At 31.8% G+C, this 12,302-nt stretch overlaps 1 long non-coding RNA gene across 1 annotated transcript; it reads left to right on the top strand.

Moving 5' to 3' along the window:
- The first annotated feature begins 4,519 nt into the window (after positions 1-4,519).
- LOC127733802 (uncharacterized) lies at positions 4,520-11,425 on the top strand. The gene is made up of 3 exons (XR_007997164.1): positions 4,520-5,437; positions 6,299-6,399; positions 10,002-11,425. It is a non-coding gene; the product is annotated as an uncharacterized LOC127733802 (long non-coding RNA).
- The last annotated feature ends 877 nt before the right edge of the window (positions 11,426-12,302 follow it).

Raw genomic sequence — 12,302 nt, 5'->3', positions numbered from 1 at the left:
CGGTACTGTAGCTGGAAAATCAGTACATGATTGATTGGAACAGTCTACGATGATAGCAAACTGATTTGGTTGTGCTGTACATTTGCATTTACAGTCCCCAATGGTTGGACATGAATCAGTTATGTCACACGTCATAAAATCACGTAGTGTTAAATTAAAATATAGATCTTCAATACGGATATTTGCCAGGATACTTGGACTTCGGCAGTAGCTTTCACTGTATTCCTTTGAATATACACGGCTAAATTCGTAGAATTGTAAATGAAAAAACTCTCCGACCTGACAATCACAGTCGTATGCTAAACCACTGTATTTACCCTTTCCACACATGGCATATTTATAGATTGTCCTCTGGTCTATCTTTTCAGAAATTGTAAATAATGGGTGTTGGTTAATAGACACATTTGAGAAATCAGAATCGCCGCATATAGAACCAGTGGTTTCCCCAAGAAATGACTGCCCTATATTTGTCATCTCAATAGGGGTTTTATTATTAGCATAACTACCACCACAGATGGTTTTATTCATAATAAGAACGTTTGAGACATCTAACTTTTTTAAGTAGTTACCTTCAAAATTAAATGTAAGAATATGGATACTTCCGAAAATATTGTAGTCCATTTTAGATATTAAGTTGTAGGAAAAATCCACTACTCTTAATTTTGTTAATCCAACAAATGTTTGGTTGGAAATGTATGTTACTTTATTGCTTTTCATAATCAACGTATCCAGTTCTGTGAGGCATGAGATATTTCCCACGGAACTGAATTTATTCCAAGACACGTCTAAATATACTATACTAAAACTACACAAATTTTCCGGGAACATTGATAGAATTCCATTTGTATGAATAAAATGTATACGATTATTTGTCGGAACAGTATTTTGTAAAAGTCGACTGGAACCTTGCACATTAGTGATTTCAACGGTAAGATACTGTGGAGAGTGATTTAGCATCTCCCATTCAGGCAAAGCATCACATGCACAACAGTGGTCGATCTCTATTGTCGATGGTTCGGAAAAACAGTTTGAGCTATCAGGACACCACAGGTCTTTTGTTCCATCAGGACTCCAGGGACTATATCTATTTGATCCATTTATGCGTGTTATATTTGAGGTTAAGCTTATAAACAGCAAAAGTATTTTGGTAGCCATTGAAAAATAATATACTGCATGTGTAAGTGTACAATTAATAATACCGATTCCAAAGTGGACATTTAAACGTTCATGGATTTACTTTTATAGTCTATAACAATATAACAATATACATATAATCATATAAGAAAATCTATTGGACGTATATTTTCCGATGAAATCATTAAATCCCTCTTGTGGAAATTTTATGCTATGTATTGTATTTGTTGAAAAGAATTGGAAAACCCAAATCGTTTACGTCACTTACATGGACACAATTGTTCATCAAATCTTGACTGTACAATTACAAATACTTTATATACCAACGTAGATGCCCCTTATTGTGTATAATGACATCTGCTATATGGTACATTTTTGTAAAAAAAAGAGTTAAATGTCAGGACCCTTACTCATTGTGGAAGGTTATACAGCGGCTTATAGTTGTTAACATCCTCGTCCGCTGGTCTTTGGTGGATAGTTGTTTCATGGGCAATTCAACCACATTTCCTTAGTCTTATAAAACATATATGTATATATATCAATATGATTATAAAGAAATGTGGTATGATTAATAATGAGACAAATTCAGTACCTCATTATTTATAGGTAGTTTATATTTGCAAAACGCCATTCCATCTACTGAAATTTATAAAGTATTGTCTTTTGTCAGCTGTCCACTGTCTAATAAAGGCAACAGTAGTATACCGCTGTTCAAAAGTCATAAATCGATTGAGAGAAAACGAATCCGGGTTACAAACTAAAACCGAGGGAAACACATCAACTATAAGAGGAAAACAACGAATTAACAGAACACAGAAGTGCAACAAAAACAAACAACAATGCAACATTCATAGAAACGAATTAGATAGAAATTAAATTTAATAAATTAAGATTCCATTAAAACTTTATTTTCCGCTGAATTAAATTAAATTTCTGTAACAGGTAGTCATCCTAAATTGTATGGTAATATTGTACTTAAAGCGCGGAAATCATTATGTGATCCGTGTAAACTCATCGAACCTTTAAACAAACTTATTAGTAAAGGTTATCGTACCAATGTTGTAATTAGATCTCTGAATATAGTTTACATTGGCACTACTATCGATTTTGTCATTAGCAAATTTTAAAAAACATAACTAAATTTGTATTTTCTTTTCAAACGGGATGTATAGAGACACACACACGTTCATTTTTATCTATAAAGAAGTCACTCCTAACTATCCTACTACCTGTCGACATTTATTTTTGGCATTGCACAAGTCATGTCTTCTTTGACTGTCCATGACGTTAAAATACTAAATCCCTGGGATGTATTTTAGTTGCCCAAACAAAAAAAAGTGAGGAACAAATCATGGTAACAAATGATAACCAAATCATATGATTTCTTTATGATTTGAAAGTGATAAAATTTCACATGCAAATGAGCTAACAAATCACAACAACAAATCACAAACAAATTGCTTCCAATTCATAAGCAAATCATAAACAAATTGTCAAGAAATTGTATTGAAATCATTAACAAATCAGAGGATATTGCTTTCCTACTTTAAGCAAATCACAAACAGATTTGTTTCAAATTGTAAAGAAATTATAAACAAATCGTTATCAAATCTTTAACAAATCAGAAATAAATCATATTCCTACCTCAAGCAAATCGCAAACAAATTGTTTTCAAATTATGAAGAAATTATAAACAAATCGTTATCAAATCTTTAACAAATCAGAAGTAAATCATATTCCAACATTAAGCAAATCACAAGCAAATCGTCAATTAATTGACATCATCATCGATTCACAGATTAAATCATTTACATCTGGATCAAAAATCTGTTCTGCCCCTGAGATCCCCAAACTTGGAAGTGCCCTTGTCTTTATTTTACCTTAGCTACTCCTCTGATTGTTAAGGGATTATTATTTCGGGTTTTCATGAGGAAGCAATTGTTCCCTCTGTGAAAAGTTTCTCTCACTTCTCCAGAATTTGAATCTAACAAGATTTGACAACATGGGCAACCACGTTTACTAGAAGGATGTCGAATACTAGTAGGCGATGGGTCTTAGTCTGGGTCCAAATCTGCTACAGCTCTATACCTGACCAGTCAACATCATGAAAAATTTAAACATAAAACTTGCCAGTGCATATTGTCTGCTGACTGCTGACTCGGGAAGCTACATTTTAATTGCTCGTCTCGTTCTGTTTACATGTCTTTTACACATTTAAAAAAAAAAATTTATCCAGACAGTACATGCATATAAACGAGATATTGAAATGTACAGTTTCCGAATATAAAAGTTTAACACCTTTGACATATGTTTGAATAGTTGACTTACAATTGAATTCCTGAAACAATAAGTTAATGACTAAGATACTTACCACTGTCATCATTGATAGTATATCTTACTCTTCATCTTGCAACCTTCTTTGTTCAGTTAATGTAGAACAGTATTTGAAATTTGAATTTGACCTCAACCGGAAGTCAGAGATAAAGACAAACCCAGAAAATCTGAATGCAATAACATTGTTTTCATTGTAGCAAATCATCAATGAATCACACCATGATAGCTAACAAAGTTAACAAATCATTTTCAAATCATTTCCTATGATATTCCAAGTAAACAAATCATAACGAAATCACACAATTTTAGCGGATTAAGTTAACAAATCTTTTTGAAATCATTTCATACGATATTCTAAGTAAACAAATCATAAAGAAATCACACAAAAACAGAAACAAATTGCTAACAAATCATACATTTGAAAGAAATCACAAAGAATTCAGTTTTGGGAATTTGGCGAATTCTGATTTGTTTATAATTTCTTTAATGAATCGCAAGCAAATGGTACTAACAAATTGCAGAATTACGATTTGAAAGAGATTTGAATACGATTTGAAAGCAATTTGTTCATTTATTTTTCTGTTTGGGTGATTTTAGTCTCTGATGCATGATTTTTAATTATTAATTGTTTTGGTTTTTAACTAGCTGTCAGTAACTGCGAGTACTCTCAAATCGTACTTTCTTTTTAATTTGACCTGTTGATACTATTTGAAATGCTTTTTTGTTATTTAATGTTAACATGGATCTTGTCTATATACCAGCTTTGATTATTTGGTATAACTACAAATTTTCACTTCTTCGTACTATGAACATCAAAATTATTTCATTTTTCCTTAGATGCTGTTCTTTGACCTGTACAGGAAGTTTTATCTAGCACTAATTGTATAGTTTTATTGTTGATATTCATCCCATATGTACCAAGTGTTAGATTAGTTTCATTGATATTAAAGAAATTTCTTGGTATTCCTAAAGGAAAGATTTTATACACACAGAAGAAGAAGTATACTTAAGAGCCAATCCGCCAGAAAACCATGCAATATTCAGAATGGCTCATAAAATCATTCGAACAAGTAAAATCAATTTGTCTGAAAAATGAAATAAGACGTATTTGTACTGCAAGTCCAAAAATCAATAAATTGTCTGAAACCAGGGAGTTCATCTTTTATGCTCTTCCATTGACTTATCTCCCTTGGGTAAGATCTCAAACATGTCAGCTCCAAGTGATGGTTTGGCAGACAAATGTTTACAGTGAAGTTTGTGACTTTAATAATCTAGGATGAGCATGTGGGCTATCCCAGCCTTATACATCTACATATTACAAACTATTTAAGATATCTGAATGCACTAAAGACCAAAATAGCAATTCCCAAAAAAATAATTACTGCCAAGAAATTTGACAATCATGACAATAATTTAGTGAATAAACATGATAAATATTGATTGGAAAAATAAGTCCATGAACAGCAAAAAGTGTTTTTAGATTTCAACGAGCAAAACAAAAGTATTCTAAATCATTCTTCGTAAAAAAAAAAGTGAGCCAGTGGAACCAACTTGCTCGCACCAAAATTGAGATTGAGAGTGTCTGGCGCACCATCAATAAATCAACGACACTCTCTCTACCGTGGTATTGAAACCAGCATTGGTAACCAAACATATTCATACAGATACAGACTACCATTCATCTACATTTAGGAAGTCTGAATAATACTGAAAACTATGGTGTAGAATTTCCAACAGGACTCCTTATTTTATATAAGACAAGGAGTGGTTTATTTTCCCATGGTTGTTACATCATCTTGTCTTTGAATATGCTCGAAGTACAGGGACTTTTATGGAATTCATTGACATGATAGTCAAGCAAGATGTCAACATCTCGTCCAACCCTCTTCCAGCAAAGCCAAAGCTGACCAAGGATCTTCACCCTTTCAAAACAGGCTGTATACAGGACGAGTTATTCCAGTAGGAACAGGTACAAATCTTACAATCAATTTTCATTTGTTCCATATAGTCAATCTGAAATTAGGGGACCAACAATTGATACATTAGCTAGATTAAAAAAAGGGGGGGTGGGTGTTGAAGGGGCATGTGAATATTCTTTTACACCTGACCTGTTTCTAAGACATCTTATTTATTTCCTATGGCAAAGTGCAAGCAAATAATATATATCCGTATATACATTGTTCTGTCTTGGGACCATTTGATTAAAAAAGCAAGGGGGAGGGTTAGAATGGTCAAAATATTTATGTCCTTGTCAGCTTAGGACAGAATTTTAATTTTCAAGCTATTAACCAGGGTACATTATATATTTATTTTCTGCTTTAAAAAATCAATTTATAGACCAGAATCATGATAGTAATTAAAATCTATTTCAACATATTCAACATTTAGCAAGTCAGGTTTTTATTCTCTTCCCCTAAGTTATATTTTCAGTTCTTACTGGAAGTTGTTCAGCTCTTTGTCTACTAAAAAAACTTTTATCTCGTGGAAAAGCCTCCTACAAATACATGTTTTACATACAACAAACTGTACATGTAACACTAGACAACTTTTTCCAGAGAATAATATTTTTTTAATGAACTAATAGGCCATGGAGACTAAAAAAATCAAAAGCATTGCAAACTTTTGTAAGGTTCAATTTTAGGACCCTACATGTACATGTATGTAGATTACTTATAGAGCCCTTTTTAAAAGAAAAAAAACATATATTTAAACTACATGCACAGTGATCATGGTGATGCTACACTACCCTACATTTCCTGTCTGATATATTTTATTTCATGTAAAACAAAATTGAAGAATTATTTTATAGTTTAACACTTTTTATTTGTAGGGCTATATATATATGCAAGCAATGCTCAATTAAGATGAATTATTGTAAAAGTGACATTAGCCAGCTGGTCAAACTAAATACATGTATAGAAGAAGATATTGGTAAGTTATTATTAACTTATATATTAATTTAACTGTTTGTATAACATGGTAATCATACAAAGTATATGTAATCACTTATATAATAACATAATTATACAATTACATGTTATACATTTGTACATCAGTTTTATTAAACAGGTCTTTGTTAACTTGGTTTTCCCATTGAAAAATCACTTTGCTAATTTTAATTTGTAGTACTATATTGGGCGGCTCCTATAGTTTCCATTTAATAACTAACAATGACTAATGAACTGTTCATACATTCCATTTCAATTATTTTATTTATTAATACGTATTACTTTTACTGTTAAGTCTGTTTTATTGTGATATCCATTTTACGTGACTCTGTATTTATGTATCACGTCATACTTTGAACGACAAAATTATTTTATGTCTACCTGTACAATTTCAAACGCGCGATTTTACGCCAGTACTTAAAACCTTCCATCCTTTATGGGTGGATTTTACATAGATATATAAAATTGAATAATATAAGCAAAATGAGGATGTTAAATTTGATGTATGCCTTTTTGTGCTTCTTCATTACATTTGTTTGTTTTTATAGTGATTAAGATGATAACACAATGTTGACTGCTGTACCCCTATTTTTGACAATTTTACCTATTGTGTCTGTTTGTTTTGTTCATGCATCGTTGTCAATATAATGGAATTTGATGCGACTGTCATACAAGTGAGAAGTTTATTATCTAGCTATAAAACCAGGTTCAATCCACCATTTTCTTCATAAGAAAATGCCTGTACCAAGTCAGGAATATGACAGTTGTTATCCATTCGTTTGATGTGTTTGAACTTTTGATTTTGCCATTTGATTGGGGACTTTCCTTTTTGAATTTTCCTCGGAGTTCAGTATTTTTGTGATTTTACTTTTTCAAATATAAAAGGGGGAGATTTTTATTGGTACTTTTGAAGATATTTCACCTGTTCGATTAATTGATTGGTTGTTGGTAATGCTAATGTCCAATGGCAAATAGTTCATGCATGTTTAGGACAAGAACAAATTAAAATAAATACATTATTTGGGTTCTTAATATGCTAAATCTAACAATGTATTTAAATAATTTAAGATGTTGCAATTGGGCCCCATTTTAAATTGGTTCACATTGATTTCAAAATGGTCCAAAATTTTTTTTCTTATTTCTACACAACTTGAATTCATGAGGTTCTTTTGATATACAAAATGCAAATGTTTTATATTTAGATTTTTGTCGAGCCTGCGACTTTTGTCGCAGAAAGCTCGACATAGGGATAGTGATCCGGCGGCGGCGGCGGCGTTAGCTAACTTCTTAAAAGCTTTATATTTTAGAAGGTAGAAGACCTGGATGCTTCATACTTTGTATATGGATGACTCATGTTACGAAGTTTCCATCAGTCACATGTCCAATGTCCTTGACCTCATTTTTATGGTTCAGTGACTACTCGAAAAAAAAGTTAAGATTTTTAGTAATGTTAAATTCTCTCTTATTATAAGTAACAGGATAACTATATTTAATATGTGCGTACCTTGCAAGGTTCTCATGCCCGTCAGACAGTTTTCACTTGACCTCGACCTCATTTCATGGATCAGTGAACAAGGTTAAGTTTTGGTGGTCAAGTCCATATCTCAGATACTATAAGCAATAGGTCTAGTATATTCGGTGTATGGAAGGACTGTAAGGTGTACATGTCCAACTGGCAGGTGTCATCTGACCTTGACCTCATTTTCATGGTTCAGTGGTTATAGTTAAGTTTTTGTGTTTTGGTCTGTTTTTCTTATACTGTATGCAATAGGTATACTATATTTGGTGTATGGAAATATTTTATGATCTATATGTCAGTCACGCAGGTTTTATTTGACCTTGACCTCATTTTCAAGGTTCATTGCTCAGTGTTAAGTTTTTGTGTTTTGGTCTGTTTTTCTTAAACTATAAGCAATAGGTCAACTATATTTGTTGTATGGAAGAATTGTTAGCTGTACATGCCTACCTAGCATGGTTCATCTGACCTTGACCTCATTTTCATGGTTCAATGGTCAATGTTTAGTTTACTTGGTTAATGTTAAGTTTATGTGACAGTTGTAATAAAGCTTTATATTTAGGACTATCAACATAATATCAATGATTAGTAAAGAAGGCGAGACATTTCAGCGTGTGCACTCTTGTTAATTTTGGTCCGGTTTTCAAATTTGTCCACATTTTAAAGTCCATAGGGTCCAAATTTTAACTTAGTTTAATTTTAACAAAACTTGAACTCTAATTTCAATGAATTAGGGTTCTTTGAATGATAAATAGAAATAATCAAATATCCTGAATATAAATATGTACTTAGATTTATGATTTTGGTCCCAGTTTTCAAGTTGGTTCAAATGGGGTCCATAATTTAACTGTGTTTGATTTCAACAATAATTTTAAAGATGCTGATTCAGCATGAATATAACCTGTATTTAGTTTTTGGGCCCTATTATGAAATTGGTTTACATTGAGGTCCAAAGGGTCCAAAATTAAACTAAATTTTAAATCTTAATTTGATCTTGGGGTTCTCTGATATGCTGAATCTATTAAACTTTATCTTTATACCATATTTATTCTGTGTTAGAAACCTATTCTTTGTCAAATATTTAATCCCATTACAAATTTAGAGCTGTTATAGCTTGAATGTTCTGTCCAAACTTGCATTTTTTCTTCATCTTCCACAAAATTTGTCCTTTTCTGAGATAACCATGATAACTGGTGTTATCTTTTTAAATGAAACTTTAGTGAAAAGAAAAGCACAATATGTGGATATTATCTGATGTCAAACATTTTCAAGATGGCCACCAAGGATGGCACAAATTTCAACACTGGTTAATTTAATGAAAATTGTTAATTAGGGATAGTCGTGGTAGTTTGACTTTCTAAACAAAGTAAGGTTGTTTTTTCTTCCAAAATGGCAAACATTTTCAAGATGGCCTTATATGAAAATTGACATTAAGGAATTTTAGCACTTTTGACATGCCAACAAAACAAGGAAATTTTTTTTTAAAGATGGACACAGCAAATAAAGGGTAAAATTTTCAATTTTGTTGAGTTTGATTTTAAAGAATATTGATATTTAGCTGTACTTTGACACAGAGAACAGATATAAAGATGGCCACCATTTCAAAGATTGTCACTAAAAGCGGTCAAATTATCACCATTGTCTGTTTTCAATGTAAAGTTATTGAGAGGTAATTTGACATGCCAAACCAAATGGAGGCAATTTATATTGTTGTAAAGATGTTAAGGGCTATTTGGACATGCTTAAAAGGAGTGGATAATAACTATTCTGCAAAAATGATTTGGCTTTAGTTGGGAGAATTTTGTAACTGCATCCACTTACAGTAAAAGTTGTCAATTTTATTTCCTGTCAGTGGTATATATGAAATTAAAAAAAAATGTGGTATGATTGCCAATGAGAACAAATGACATAGAAGTAAAGCTATAGGTCTTCATACGCCATATGGCCTTCAACAATGAGCAAGACCTATACTGCATATATATTCAGCCATAAAAGGCCCCAAAATAAGAAAATGAAAAAATATGAAAACTAACAGCCAGATTTATATATGTATGTTTTCTGGTTTTCAGATCTAGACTCGCAGCTAACCTTTCTGTCAGTGTCAACAACAACTGAACTTTCACAGCAGTCAACATCAGATTGAGAGACTGATAATGCTTCTAACAGAAAAAATTTCAACCAACCAAACAAGCAACAGAAACTTTCCAACTTTAAAACATCAGTTAAATCTTCCATGGGATGATGTCTCAAAAAATAACAGTTCATCATTTATGGAGATTTTAATGTTATGGTTTTTCTTTTACAAGAAAGTTAATGTACACTTGTTTTATAGTAAAACCTATAGCCGTTCAAGTATAAAAAAGCACATTCAACTTTATTGAAATTTGAAGATTCATATGACTTATTTTAATTCTGTTATCTCCGAGGATGTGATGTAGAGCATTATAGGTACAGTAATCTTAACAACTATCCAATTTCATTCAAAATTCTTTATACATTTTGCACTGGTATATATAGACTAAGTAATTTGTTTTTCGTCTAGTTATGGGATTTTTAATACCCCACGCAACGAGTTGCGGAGGGTATAATGTTTTTGACCCGTCCGTCTGTCTGTCTGTCAGTCCGTCAGTCCTGTTTCTTGTCATCGCAACTCCTCTCAAACCACACAACAGAATTTCACGAAACCTTTTTAGATAATAAGTACATACTATGTAGTTGTGCATATAGACAGGAAATTACGATTCAATTCTTTTTCTAGGAGTTACGCCCCTTTGAATTTATTTACTTTAATGTACAACTGCAACAGTTTGTCATCGCAACTCCTCTCAAACCACACAACAGAATTTCATGAAACCTTTTCAGATAATAAGGACATACTACGTAGATGTGCATATCGACAGGAAATTACGATTCAATTTTTTTTCCAGGAGTTACGCCCCTTTGAACTTATTTGCCAAATATACTACTGCAACCTTTTGTCATCGCAACTCCTCTCAAACCACACAACAGAATTTCATGAAACCTTTTCAGATAATAAGGACATACTACGTAGATGTGCATATCGACAGGAAATTACGATTCAATTTTTTTTCCAGGAATTACGCCCCTTTGAACTTATTTGCCCAATATACTACTGCAACCTTTTGTCATCGCAACTCCTCTCAAACCACACAACAGAATTTCATGAAACTGTGTAGATAATAAGGACATACTACGTCGATGTGCATATTGACAGGAAATTATGATTCAATTTATTTTTTCTGATACAATTTTTTTTTCTTACACTTATTATATTTCTCCAATGACAATGTGGGGACGTGGGGTATGTGAGCGCGCTCACTAAGGTTCTTTCATTTTAGAAGCATTTATGATTTTCATGTTTGTATTGACCACATTGCAGCAACATAGATATAGGTACCTGGCAAATCTTGCCTTGTTAGCATACTAGGCTCAAAGGGTCATAACAAAATGTCCATCACTATTGACTAAGTGTCTGTTAAAATCATCTGTTTACAGTTTTCACTTTTAATCTTAATAACTTTAGAAGATGTCATACATATATATATGTATACAAAATTTAAAAACTTTTAAATATATATATATATATATATATATATATATATTGATAAAAACTATCAACATGACAAGATCTAAATACCCAAAATTTTTCTGAAAAATTGGACATAACATCTATGAGCTATTGTCCCTGAAATGTGTTAATTTACAAATTTTCACAGTTTTCTGCTACTATCCGACAACTATATCAATAAATTATAAGAATAAATTGCAAAAGTGGTCAGAAGAAACTTTTTTTTTACAGTCTGAACTTATTCTGAATTGTTTAACTTCTAATTTAAATTGATTGCGTTTGAAATATGTGTTTTTTATCGTTTTAGGTGCACAATTTGTCAATACGATCTATTTCGGCTCCTGGGAGCCTCTAGATTTATAATAAATAATTTGTATTTATGTATGATTATTTTCTTAATGTATTAAATGAAACATTAATTATTCTTTTCCATTTGTTGTTATACTTATTTATTAGTCCAGATCCTATCATATGTCAGTAGTTACAAATAAGACGGCAAAATTGGGAAAATTTGAATATGCAGGTTACCCCATTTGTTTGTGGCATATACCAGACACCAACATTATTTGCCGAGCTTGATATTTTTTTTGATTGGGTATATATAGTTATACTTTGCAAGTAGATATGTTGTTTTACAATAATAAACGGGTCTTGGAGTATTTTGGCTCTGAAAGATGACCAAAATCAGCCATTTTGGACATGTAGCTAAATAAGACATATTGAAACAGTTAGATTATACATACACTTAACAGACAGCATTGTTAATTCTATGCATTCTTAC

The sequence above is a fragment of the Mytilus californianus genome, unplaced genomic scaffold (genome assembly GCF_021869535.1).
Source record: "Mytilus californianus isolate M0D057914Y unplaced genomic scaffold, xbMytCali1.0.p SCAF_1, whole genome shotgun sequence".
Lineage (NCBI taxonomy): Eukaryota > Metazoa > Mollusca > Bivalvia > Mytilida > Mytilidae > Mytilus > Mytilus californianus.
Note: the sequence above shows the minus strand (reverse complement) of the source record. Positions and strands in the feature narration are given on the sequence as shown.